Source organism: Schistocerca serialis, chromosome 5 (genome assembly GCF_023864345.2).
Source record: "Schistocerca serialis cubense isolate TAMUIC-IGC-003099 chromosome 5, iqSchSeri2.2, whole genome shotgun sequence".
NCBI lineage: Eukaryota > Metazoa > Arthropoda > Insecta > Orthoptera > Acrididae > Schistocerca > Schistocerca serialis.
This window is the reverse complement of record NC_064642.1, coordinates 261,912,874-261,927,230: the sequence shown is the minus strand read 5'-3', so window position 1 is coordinate 261,927,230 and position 14,357 is coordinate 261,912,874.

Below are 14,357 nucleotides of genomic sequence, written 5' to 3'. Positions count from 1 at the left end.
CCATCTGTTGACTCAGGGTTCGAGACGTGAGTGCTCGATCCGTTACAGCCATGGTTTCGACGGCTAGTGATACGAGGCCGTTGGGATCCAGCACGGCGTTCCGTATTACCCTCCTGAATCCACCGATTCCATATTCTGCTAACAGTCATTGGATCTCGACCAACGCGAGCAGCAATGTCGCGATACGATAAACCGCAATCGCGATAGGCTACAATCCGACCTTTATCAAAGTCGGAAACGTGATGGTAGGCATTTCTACTCCTTACACAAGGCACCACAACAACGTTTCACCAGGCAACGCCGGTCAACTGCTGTTTGTGTCTGAGAAATCGGTTGGAAACTTTCCGTACGTCACCACGTTGTAGGTGTCGCCACCGGCGCCAAACTTGTGTGAATGCTCTGAAAGGCTAATCATTTGCATTTACAGGATCTTCTTCCTGTCAGTTAGATTTCCCGTCTGTAGCACGTCATCTTGGCGGTGTAGCAATTTTAATGGCCAGTAGTGTTTATTACGACATGCTCTTAAAACCGATACGCCTCGTCATATTTAAAGCGCATAATTTTCTCATGGATGTCAGTAATAGTTTTCATCATGGCCTATTTCATCATTTTAAGCTGTAGATAATGTTTTGCTGCAAATTTGAAGATGGTCATTGCTGACCGAAACCAGTAGTCTGAGGACAAGTATGTGATCACAGACTTAAAGTCTGTGCTCACCAGTTACCAAATGCTGTCCGCTATTTCGACCGCACAAGAGGTTGGATTCTTCCTATGCGTGGGTCAGGTGTCCAGAAGATGGCGTACTGAAACGCCGAAACTGATGGCAAAAATAAATTGCTTTCGAAATATAGAAGGCTGAACGGGTTTTCGATTTTAAATTTTATACTGAACTGCCGAAGTCCTTCAACCATCCTGAACAAACATGAACTTATAGAAATGTTCTGCTGTTTGGTGCAGACGCCACAGACCGTACCGACTTTTGTGGTCGTCTGTACGGGACGTGAAGAAGATGGAGAAGGACGAGAGACAGTAGAACGATTGGACATTTATTAATAAAGTCTGCAATCGTAGTACGAGAACAAATTTCGTGTTGGTGTAAGAAATGCCCGTTTGTACCAGCGGCCCGTGACGTATGGCGGTGTCGGTGGCGGCGCTACGGCGTCCCGACCTGGCCGGGTGCGCCACGCGGTTACCGCCGCATAACGGACGGCCGGCGCGCCGCCTAATAGCATTTCATTTGCAATAACGATGCGGCGTTCGCCAAATAATCAGATTGCGACGTAATGGAACGGCTAATTGACCCGCAACGTTATTAACCGCTCCGCTGCGCTATTGTAGTCGCCGCAAGAGTATCTTAAAACGTCGGCAAAGATTCGATCCAATTCTGTCGAACGCTAACGGAATTTATCATAGCAGAGTGGAGCTATTCTGGTGCCATTAGCGGGGTGTTTCGTTCGCCGATCTCGCGGAATGTCATCTGTCCGCGTGGCGGCGCGTCACAGGCCTCACTGCAGCTCATCCGCTAGCGGCCGCAGAAAATGGTTGCAGCAGTACAGTGCCCCGTCACTGCTTACGTTGCTACACTGTCAAGCGTGTGATTATTGTAATTGAGACTCCACAAAGGAAGATGTGGCAAACTTGCTGAAACCGTGCCACTTTTGGCTGAGGACAGAGTTATTAGTCAAGCAAGCAGCTTATGCTGCACAGTTAATGGATGACGTGGCTGAAATGACGCGGTATACATAGCAACACTAAAAGTATAAGTGAGGTAGTGGAATCGACATACCGACAAACTCTAATGGCAGAAGCTACGAAATACGAGTTCTGAATACGTAAAGACTGTTAAGAATTGCGTCATCGGATGGTCCAACACGAGGCTCTACAATCCCATAGCGTACTGATTATGATGGTAAAGAAGTTAAAAACACCGAAGATATAAGAATTATGAACGTGTATTGTCTTCTGCTTGGCAGGCAGGCGCGAATACAAGATTTGCTCCTATGTGTGTGTGTGTTTGGTAGGGGGGGGGGGGTGTCACAGTTACTTACAGCTCGTCCTTCTCCCTGCCCCGCCCTCAAAAATAAAAATTAAGTCATCTACATGTTTAATGTCCAAATGGCAGGAGGAGTAACAACTTTGTCGAAGAAATAGGATTGACATGGCCTGGATGATAGAACCCATAGAGTAGCCCCTTTCTGGGGTGACAGCGAAAACCTCGAGAGTACTGAAGGCGGACAGAATGGGTTTCTGTGCGGCTGAACTAGTGGAAGAGCCATCGCTTTTAACGAAATCCACCTCTTTTCTCACTTGGATCAAGCGGCGGCGTGGTCGGTGTCGGTTCATCTGAGGTGCGGCCGTAACTGAAAATTCTGAAATCAACCCATCGAGTATTAACCACTCAATTGTTTTACGATTTCATCCTGTAAGTTAGACGTACAGTAATGGTGATCTCTAGTAATTACAAAATTACCCCAGGAGGTAACATATCTTCCATCCGCCTTCACTGCCGTAACTAATATACTGGATTCTTTCAGGTCAGGGCTAAAACATTATCCCTTATCAGACCACAACGGAATCCTCTGGTCAACCCAAACCCAAAATCAAAACTTCCTGTGACACAATCAACATCAACTCATTCCTAAAACCAGGAAATCACTTGCAAATTAGAAGAAACAGCTAAGGAATAAAGAATTAAAATTTTATCCATGCAGAAAACAAGACTTCCAGAGGAGAATACCGTGCATTTAGAAAATTACAGACTGTCCAATAGTAGAACTGACAGAAAAAAATATATCCCATCTGGCGGTTGCCTAGGCAGTTTTATAATACGTTCTTAAGCCGGCCGGTGTGGCCGTGCGGTTCTAGGAGCTTCAGTCTGGAACCGCACGACCGCTACCGTCGCAGGTTCGAATCCTTCGAATCCTACCTCCGGCATGGGTGTGTATGTCCTTAGGTTAGTTAGGTTTAGGTAGTTATAAGTTCTAGGGGACCGATGACCTCAGATGTTGAGTCCCATAGTGCTCAGAGCCAATACGTTCTTAGTCCCATAATCGAAGAAAATCTTGTGAATAACAGAATTGTGGCAATTTTGATGAAACGTGCCAACAAAATATACACAGTAATCAATGCGCATATACTATCACATCAATTGTATCCGAACGCGCCTGTGTAATGCGAAATTGACCACTAGATGTCGGTAGCGGCGGCCTCGCCAGTATAAAAGTAGGCGGGGAGTAAAGATACTTCAGTTCATGAGACGAAAAGTGAAGGGAAATCCAAAAGCTAAATCGGCCAAAGACAACATCACTTATTTCTTCTCTGACCCTGAAGACTTCAGAACCATGTGCCAGATACTCGAGGATCAGCTGATTCCAAACTACATACACGAACTAAACCCTGCCAGACCACTCAAAGTTGTCATATACCGTCTCCTAGTAAACACGGAAATACAACTTATACACGACTACTTCGCAGTCCTCAACCTTCCAGTGAAGAGAGTAGCCCAAATGTCAGAACCGGCCCCAGACGGCTACGGCAAAAGACTGAAGCTCGAATTTATGATCGAACTTGAAAACACATCTGCAGGACAGCGCATCTATGATCTGCGCTCACTCCTACAACTCAAAGTAACTGTGAAACCATGCAGAGCGCCCAAAGGTCCTACTCACTGTCACAACTGCCAGCGTTTTTACAACGGTTCGCGACACTGTAACCTTCCACCGCGATGTGTCAAATGGGGTGCAAACCACAAAACAGCCGACTGCAGAAAACCATCGAAAACAACATCAAAGTACGTCAATTGCGAGGGTGCGCACACCGCAAACTTTCGCAGATGCCTGAAATACAATGAAATTCTAAACGGCCGGAACTTCAGACGTACAAACAGACAAAACACTACCCAAAGAAGGCCGGCTGGAGTGGCCGAGCGATTCTAGGCGCTACAGTCTGGAACCGAGGGACCGCTACGGTCGCAGGTTCGAATCCTGCCTCGGGCATGGATGTGTGTGATGTCCTTAGGTTAGTTAGGTTTAAGTAGTTCTAAGTTCTAGGAGACTGATGACCTCAGAAGTTAAGTCCCATAGTGCTCAAAGCCATTTTTTTTCTTTTTTTTACCCAAAGAAGACCTGATTTTCGAGCCGACGTAGAACAATTCCCAGCACTTCCAAACAGAAGATGAACGGCCTCTAACCTCACAGGGACAGCAACAGCAACCAGCAATCGCTCCAGCTCCCCAGCCCTAGGGGGGGGACACATCAAAATGTTACTGGGACTAGTTTCACAAATCAATGTTCGCAAACTTGTAACCGCAGTTCAGACCACCAAGAATGAAATCCTACAGCCGCCTGACGTCTTTTCCATATAGGTATACTATGCTCAGCTGTCCTGAACTTCTTTTATGGGACAGACTAATCATAAAAAAATGCTTCACAGATGACGCCAAACATTAGAAGATTTCTCAGACGCTCACAGAGTTGACGTCGCTCTAATCACCGAGACCAAACTAGAGCGGCAACAAAATTTCAAAATTCGTTATTATGCAATATATAGGACCGATAGAACGAATCGCCCAGTTGGTGGCACGGCAATATTGATTAAAAACTGAATTTGTCACAGGCAAATAAGCATGGGCAGAAGCCACAGCAGTAGAACTGCAGCTCTTTGACAAGATAATAACTCTGATATCTACACAGAACTCTCTAGATACAAAGAACAGACCTCCAAGAGCTCACTAACCTGGGGAGGACACTAACCATAGGCGGAGATCTGAACTCAAAATATGCTTCAAAGGACTGCAGGGCCACGAACAGAAACGGAAAAATCCTACTCGATTTTGTACAAGGAAACAGGAATCTCACTATTGCAGCCCCAAAAACACCCACTCACTTCAACTGCAGCCACCACTACAGGCCAGACGTCTCGATATCTTTCTGTTCGAGAACAGTAGATGAAACTAGTGGTCTAGTTTCGGATAATAGCCCTGTTATATGTACCTTAGGAGGAAACGACCACCACATTAAAGCATGGAGGACCATCAGAATATCTTACACATATAGGGAACGCTATAATAGCACTGTTTCCAGGAATACCCGTGACAACCACGCCTTGAATACAAAAGAAAAAAAAAACCAAGTAATACAGATAGCCACGGACACCACAAAAAAGCCACAACAACAGTAACCTACCACACTAGCAAGATTACGCAATTCAAACACCTTCAGGATGTGCTAGCAGACAAAAAAAACATTATAGACGTCGCTGATAACAATACAGGGACCCAGGAGTCCGACATAAAGCCGAACAACTTGGGAGACATATCCGAAACCAACTACACAGAAATTCACGCTGGGAGGAAACGCTCCAAGAAGCAGAAGCCAACCCAGAAAAAATTTGGCGTATCACAAAAACGCTAGTAAAACACAATCAATAGCCACAAAACCCTTACACGGTCCAAATGGCATAGTGTATGATCCCTACCAGAAAGCAGAAGCCATGGCGGACACATTAGAGCTGCAATTCACCACACCAAACACCAATGACTCAGACGCTGACGAACATGAGGAAATGGTAACATGCAGCGCGGCCAGAAGACCGAGAGTCCCAGCAGCAACACAGTTCCCTCAGCTCACAACAGAAGCAGTCTGCGTCTATATCAAAGACCTTCGAAACAAAAAATCCCCCGGGCCGGACAAAATAACACCTCTACAACTGTAACATCTGCCACCAAACGCAATAGAAATGCACACGAACATTTACAATGCTTGCTTCCGACATCTTTACGGCGCAAAACCATAGCCGGCCGCGGTGGCCAAGCGGTTCTAGGCGCTTCTGCCCGAAACCGCGCGACTGCTATGGTCGCAGGTTCGAATCCTACCTCAGGCATGGATGTGTGTGATGTCCTTAGGTTAGTTAGGTTTAAGTAGTTCTAGGTTCTAGGGGACTGATGACCACAGATGTTAAGTCCCATAGTGCTCAGAGCCATTTGGCCCAAAACCATGGAAAGTAACCAAAGTCATTACCCTGTAAAAGCCAGGAAAAGCCCCACTTTTCCCTCAGAATTACAGACCAGTCTCCCTGCTCAGTTGCGCAGGGAAGATACTGGAAAGGGTCATCCTAGAGAACTCGAAAAAACCGTAGCTGCAAATAACATCTTAATCTCACAACGATTTGGCTTGCTTGCATACCACGGTACCATACAACAAACAGTACGACTAGTGGAACACGTTTGTACAGCGCGACAAGTTAAACACAGCACAGGAGCCATCATGTTACACATAGAGAAAGCCTTTGACAAGGTTTGGTATGCTGGCCTTAAAATTGCTGAATTACACCTGCCCTCTCCACCTAGTGAACCTACTTAGATCATTTCTGAGCAATAATTTTATGTCACAATGCAAAATTGCAACAGCCAGCCTATACCAATCGCTGCAGGTGTCCCACAAGGCTCCATACTGGGATCCATTCTATACGCATTGCATACTAATGACATACCAGAACAGATGGGAGGCCAACTAGCAATTTTTGAGGACGACCCATCTACATACCATAGCAATAAAAAACTGGGGTGCATAGCGATGAAACTTTAAGAACACTTAGAAGCAATCCACCAGTGGTCCCTCCTGTAGAAGATTACAATAAATTCGGCAAAAACACAGGCAATACTATTCACGTATAAATCCATACCACCTGATGCAACAATCGAGGTAAATGGAATCATTAGTCCATGAAGAACTAACGTTAAGTATGGAGGCATAATTTTAGAAAGTAAGTTAACCTTCCAGAAAAACGTGGAGCACATCTGCAGCAAGAGCCAAGGCTTCATATATCAGATGTGTTCACTGATCAAAGGCGACGGTCTATCAATCCAAAAAAGATCAAACTCTTCAATACGTTTATTGTTCTGGTAATCACAAATGCATCTGAACTCTGGTCACAACACCCGACACATACATTCAGAAGACTCAGATCCTACAGAACCGATTTCTCCGAATATCCGTCGACACTCCCTGTTGTCTTCCGAACACAACCATATACCGACAACTCAATGTCAAGCAAATCGCAGAAATCATGCTAGAAAAAGTTAACTCCGTTTACACACCGACACAATCCTCCCCTTATTCTCTCATTCAATCCCTAGGAACAGTCCCACCAGATCCTAGAGCAAAATTTCCCAGAATGATTTTCCAAAGGAACTTCAGTATAGAACCACCACGTCAGACAACAAGCCACCACCTTCCAACGAGCTCATCCCCTCAACCATAAATCCCGGACTCCGAAACAAGGAAGTGGTCTTCAACCATAGGGGTCCAGCACCCATCCGATTGCCAGTCAGTCAGTAAGTGTTGGCGGTAGAGGAGCAATAACAGCAGAACTGGCCTGTCAGGAGAACTCAGTGATTTGGAACATCAGCTTGTCATTGGATGTCATCTGAGTAATAAAACCATCAGAACATTTCAACCAAGACCCAACAGATCTCAGGTACTGGCGGACAGGGATTATCGAATGTAAAAAGTCGCTTGAGATCAGTGGTAAAATATCAGTCATTAGTTCCAAAGTGCTACTAGCGGTCCATCTAACACAATGACTGTGTCTAGGGGTTAAAAAGGGTGGGGTGCAACGGTCGAGCACATGCTTATAAGCCACACGTACCTGTAATCAACGCTAGGTGACACTTGAAGTGGTGTAAAAAGTGATACCTAAGACCACTGGATGATGGTAAACGAGTTATTTGGAGTGACGAATCACGCTAAACCCTGCGGCAATCCCATGGAAGGGTGTGGGTTTAGCGAACGCCTGGAGAACTGTATCTGCCACCATATGTAGTGTGAAAAGTGAATAACGGAGGAGGTGGTGTTACGGCATGTGGTGTCCTTCGTAGTTAGGGTGTGGTACTCTTGTTGTGCTTAAATAAACGCTAAATGCATAAGGATATGGATATATTTTACAGCTTTGTGAACCATAGAGGAACAGTTCGGAGACGACGATTGTCACCATCAGAATGACAATGAATCTTGACCCAAAGAACCATTTATGAAACACTTTGTAGACAATCACGTTCCTAAAATGGACTGGTTTGCCCAGAGTCCCGACGTGAGCCAGATCGAACGCTTCTGGAACGTAGAAATTCGACTTCACTCCAGATTCCAGCGACCAGCAACACGAAGCTCTCAGGTTTTGGCTCTTGAGGAAGCTGCACTGCTATTCCTCCACAGACATTCAGACACTTCATTCAAAGTGCCCTAGTAGACTTCAAGCCATAATACAGGCGAAGGGTTGACAGAATCCATTTCAGTATCCATTAATACACTCCTGGAAATGGAAAAAAGAACACATTGACAGCGGTGTGTCAGACCCACCATACTTGCTCCGGACACTGCGAGAGGGCTGTACAAGCAATGATCACACGCACGGCACAGCGGACACACTAGGAACCGCGGTGTTGGCCGTCGAATGGCGCTAGCTGCGCAGCATTTGTGCACCGCCGCCGTCAGTGTCAGCCAGTTTGCCGTGGCATACGGAGCTCCATCGCAGTCTTTAACACTGGTAGCATGCCGCGACAGCGTGGACGTGAACCGTATGTGCAGTTGACGGACTTTGAGCGAGGGTGTATAGTGGGCATGCGGGAGGCCGGGTGGACGTACCGCCGAATTGCTCAACACGTGGGGCGTGAGGTCTCCACAGTACATCGATGTTGTCGCCAGTGGTCGGCGGAAGGTGCACGTGCCCGTCGACCTGGGACCGGACCGCAGCGACGCACGGATGCACGCCAAGACCGTAGGATCCTACGCAGTGCCGTAGGGGACCGCACCGCCACTTCCCAGCAAATTAGGGACACTGTTGCTCCTGGGGTATCGGCGAGGACCATTCGCAACCGTCTCCATGAAGCTGGGCTACGGTCCCGCACACCGTTAGGCCGTCTTCCGCTCACGCCCCAACATCGTGCAGCCCGCCTCCAGTGGTGTCGCGACAGGCGTGAATGAAGGGACGAATGGAGACGTGTCGTCTTCAGCGATGAGAGTCGCTTCTGCTTTGGTGCCAATGATGGTCGTATGCGTGTTTGGCGCCGTGCAGGTGAGCCCCACAATCAGGACTGCATACGACCGAGGCACACAGGGCCAACACCCGGCATCATGGTGTGGGGAGCGATCTCCTACACTGGCTGTACACAACTGGTGATCGTCGAGGGGACACTGAATAGTGCACGGTACATCCAAACCGTCATCGAACCCATCGTTCTACCATTCCTAGACCGGCAAGGGAACTTGCTGTTCCAACAGGACAATGCACGTCCGCATGTATCCCGTGCCACCCAACGTGCTCTAGAAGGTGTAAGTCAACTACCCTGGCCAGCAAGATCTCCGGATCTGTCCCCCATTGAGCATGTTTGGGACTGGATGAAGCGTCGTCTCACGCGGTCTGCACGTCCAGCACGAACGCTGGTCCAACTGAGGCGCCAGGTGGAAATGGCATGGCAAGCCGTTCCACAGGACTACATCCAGCATCTCTACGATCGTCTCCATGGGAGAATGGCAGCCTGCATTGCTGCGAAAGGTGGATATACACTGTACTAGTGCCGACATTGTGCATGCTCTGTTGCCTGTGTCTGTGTGCCTGTGGTTCTGTCAGTGTGATCATGTGATGTATCTGACCCCAGGAATGTGTCAATAAAGTTTCCCCTTCCTGGGACAATGAATTCACGGTGTTCTTATTTCAATTTCCAGGAGTGTACATGTCAGAAGACTTATCATCAGATAGTACAGGGGTTGGATAAAACTATGAAAAGACCGCAAGGAATGCATGCTTGAATATAAATGAAGATTCTAGGCAAGCTTTCGGGTTACACTGTCGTATTTGACCACGAGTGGTACCTGTGAGAACTCCTCAATATGTTACAATTGACAGTCGTGTTCAGAACAGTATTCTGAGTAATTGTGAGTGCATTATGTCTAAGGTACGTGACTTCTAACTTGGGTAAATAGTTAGTGCTCCTAGGGTGGGTGCTTCCACGATCAATGTACCCGAAGTGTTCCGTGTTTCAAGAGGCACCGTACTGAAGATTGACGCCGCATACAGGGAAAGCGGAAAGACGACAAAATGCATGTCCAGCGAAAACCTGGTACCAAAGATTCTAAAAGCTAAATAGGGAAAATCGAGAGAGTCTTTCAGTTCAAATATGTAACGAAACCGTTCGGGAAACTGGCCTGGAAAATACTGGATACGAAATTCGCTGTCACAAAATGGAAACTGCTTTCAAGCTTACAAGAGACATCCGTAAAAAGCGTGCATTTCAAAATATACCAGAGACACTACTACACAATCACTAAAACCGAGTGTCGTTATTGGGCTGCGACACTCATTTTACACATAAAGAGAAACTTTGAAGACATTCGAAACAGGTAATTAAAAGTAATCAGGTGAAAGACGTATATTATTTGAGTACATCTTTCTCAGAGTTTACCCTGTCAACAAAGTACGGTCTTTTATTATTTTTATACGTCACATTTATCGTATTTTATTCTGACCAGCGGCTGCGGAAGCGATCCGGGGGGTAAGTGTTATATATAATCCTAACTTTCCCTTTATGATTAGTAGTCTCTATTTCATATACACTCCTGTGTTGGAGGAATTCCATTCTCTGTAGGCTAAGGCGAATTTTCTGCTTTCACCGAGCTTGGATACGGAGGACTGAATCGTTGGAATGCACAGGACGGTAGCAGCGAGAAGGGTGATTTTTTTGGGGGGGGGGGGGGAGGGGAGGGGGGCTGGAGGGATCGAAAAAGGAGGATAGAAATGGTGGCTTTTTCTGTCTTGGTGTTTTGGAGCATTTAGGTGGCAAGACCTTTCACGTTGAATTAGTGGGTGAGTGTTTCCATTGATTGCTGGAAGTTCGCGGTAGAAGCTTCGAGTTATTTCTAGAAAATCTGTCAGAACGGGCGTACAAGGGATCCGTAGGGCGCGCTTTTTGGCGGGAGCCGACTGGGCCGTCATATTACTCTCTTGTCCTCCCTCAGAAACGCTTATCTCTGTTGATCATGCAAAAGCTTATAAAATCCTTTCCCTTATTCCCAAGGATGCACCCGCGAATCGCCGGAATGTGCACCAGAACGTGCATCCTCTTGGGGGTGTTGAGATGCGAACGGTGGGCAGTGCCAGAGGGGGCGAGCTGCAGTCTGGACGCGTTGCAGGTGGTGCTGGCTGATCAGGACACACTATGCAGCTGTACCACGAGGCAGTGACGGCGAGACGCAATGCAGCTGCTTGGTGGCGTACTGCTAGTAAGGTCGCGATCGGTGCCTGTTCGTAGTCACAGATCTTCGAACTAGAATCTTACCAATTCGCTAAATTCCTTGTCAAGTGTGTGGTAACTTGCATTCCTTACATCTCCCTGTTCTGGGTTGACCAGTATATTCGTTCTCTTGCTTCAATAACTGTAACTCATATCCATATTTCTCTGTCTCTGCTCTTGTTCAGTGCAAATTGGTTAACGATATTGTAAGTTTATCTGCCCCACGAATCTTTGTGAATGAACAATAGTAACTTTCTCTCTTGTTCTTTGCCCACAGCAGTGCTTCTCTCTGCTGCAGCACGTTGGATCATGCAGAAGCCTATATTTCCTTATTCGCAAGGAAGAACCCGCCGGGCTCATCATTTTGTCTGCTAAGTTATTGTCAAGTCTTCATCTCGTAAGGGACAGTAGCCTTTAAGAACATTGCTTGTTACATAATTCAAATTTCCTTCATATAAAAATGATAAATTCAGACGTTCTAATTCTCTCTCTTACTTCAAGCCCCTCTGGTCTTGTTCAGATGCATTAGGCAACAGAATCAGAAATATATGAGGTACTGCTAAACACTGTGTTTGTCTCAATAAGTCCATGTCGTGCTACTTTTTTCCGCTGCATTCTGTTAAAGAAATTGTTTTACATGTGTTCAGGGCAGAAATTTCTCCTACTTTAACTAACCACAATGTGGCCGTCGAACTTATGGGTTACGACGCCATCGTCAGTGGGTGTATTAAAAGATCAATAGGAAACAATGATTAAGGGATTATATCACATTTCCGCTTGTTTTCAGCCAGAAATACAGATTAAGATCACTAGTTTATCATCAGATCACTCGATGCTACCAAACGCTAAAATCACCGCCGGCACTTTATACAGGAAAATTTCAGAAGAAGGAATGCACAGGATTGTAATGTATAGTAACACGTATTGGAATATTAAAAAATGCATATTAAAGTGTATGGTAGTTTCAAAAGAGTGGGACCATTCAGATTAACTAGACATGTAGTAGAATTGTACGAACTCCGCACTAAAGCAAAAGCTGAAACAATAAATTGATCAGTGCAGTAAGAGAAGACCAGGAAGAAGCACGAATAACTCACCTTTATATGCAAGACAGGTTAGAAAGATAATTCACAACAGGATACACAAAAAAACGTAAAACAAAACTCTGAAAATGCCCCATCCGTGCTCCAGTAGGACCCAAACGGGAAGAATAAAAATATAACGTTTTAATACGACGACACTCAGTTGTGTACATCAGTGCTTAGTACAATGTTTTTGTTTTTGGGGCGGAGAAAGGGGGGGGGGGAGAGGAGGAGAGAAGACGTGAGCCACATTGCATCCCCCTGTCTGTAGGAGGACCAGTACTCCATTTAATTACCGCTCGGATGAGATTGTTTGTTGGAGGCCACTGCACGCATTTCAGAATTAAAACTGGATCTATTTCTTATTAGTAAATCACAATGTAACGTTTCCTATGCGTTATTCACATATTTTGTGATAAATAGAGCAATTGAGTTCTTACTATGGGTGTGCGGGATTTGTAATACAGCTACGTTTCTTTGTGAGATTGAAGCTGCCAAAGAAGATAGAGCGAAAACACGCTCTTTACGTAACTCAAAGCGCACTGAAGTCGAGGTACAACGTCCCATTTCGTAGAAACGGTTGTTATGCAAGACGGCGTCTTATGATTTCTTTGTGACTTACTAGGAAAATAAGGCTTACTCGCGATCGAACGGCTTTACTGAATAACGACGATAAGGGTGTCCTACCAACGACTGAGGTCATTCACCTGCAAAACTTACAACTGTGTACAACTGATATTTGGAGGTTAACCAACCTAAAGACGAGAGAAGCGCAGGCTGCTGGGAAAACAATACCGTGCCATGTAACAGACAACTGCCTTCAGCACATTCACGAGATTCCTAAACCAGACTCTGTTTGGCAGAAAGCCAAACGTTTCCTTGGAACAATACACTGTAACACATGTAGTACTTAGAGAGTCATAATTCCAAAAATGTAATTTGCTGTGTTATCGTACGTTCTTTCCTTATTCGTCTGCAAAGTGTACATGTGGAGCTTCAGTGAAGTGGTTAGAGCGTTGTGGAGTGAAACATCTCGAAATAAAGATACGGTTAAAATGATCACTATAGTATTTAATAGAGGACCACTGCAGTACTAATACACGGAATACGATGTAGCACGTCCACATGTTCCTCTTGGCAAATACACATCCCATTTTTCTGTGTTTTAATCACTCCTCTGAAACTCCACTTTGACACCAGAATTGCTTCGCATTTACTGCTGATCCTCCCCAACTCGGTTTCCACTTATTGTGATTTTATCTCGTTATTTTGTATCCTGAAACTGAATTTTATGCTTCAGCCACCTTTCACATTACTAAACAATTTCTATAATTGTTTCCTATAAGAGGCAGTCAAACGAAAACGAGACATATGGAAAAAAGTATATGAACTCATTATTATTTCCAATCAGTCGCCGTAACTGTAAATACATTTATTCTACAGTTAAGACAGGACGGTCAACGCCTTCGTGGAAAATGTTTGCCGTTGCCTACGGAACCATGATTGTACCTAGGCGCACATTTCTTCGAAGCAAATCCACCGCCACAAACGTTTCTTCAGGGCTCCAAACACATGAAAATCGCATGGGGGAAGATAGTGACAGTACAGACGATGTGTAAGGGCTTCCCAGCCAGATTGTTCCAGCGTTCTCGAAACCACCATGGTAACATGTGGGCGAGCAGTTTGTTGGCAGGTTTTTTCGAGAACTCTGAAGAAGTTTCGCTGGGGAGCCCTTACACATCCACCTTACAGACCCGATCTCTCCTCGTGGTATTTCCATAAGTTTGGAGTCCCGAAGAAAGACATGTGGCCGGCTATTCCCTCCGCCCTTGTGCAGTCATGGTTCCGTAGGCAGCAGTATTATTTTTCAATGAAGGCATTCATTATCGTGTCTCACAGTGGATGAATGTATTAACAGTTATGGCGATTACTTTTGAAATGGTAAACAGTTTACTTAATTTTTTTCCATGTGTCTCGTTTTCAGTTAGCTG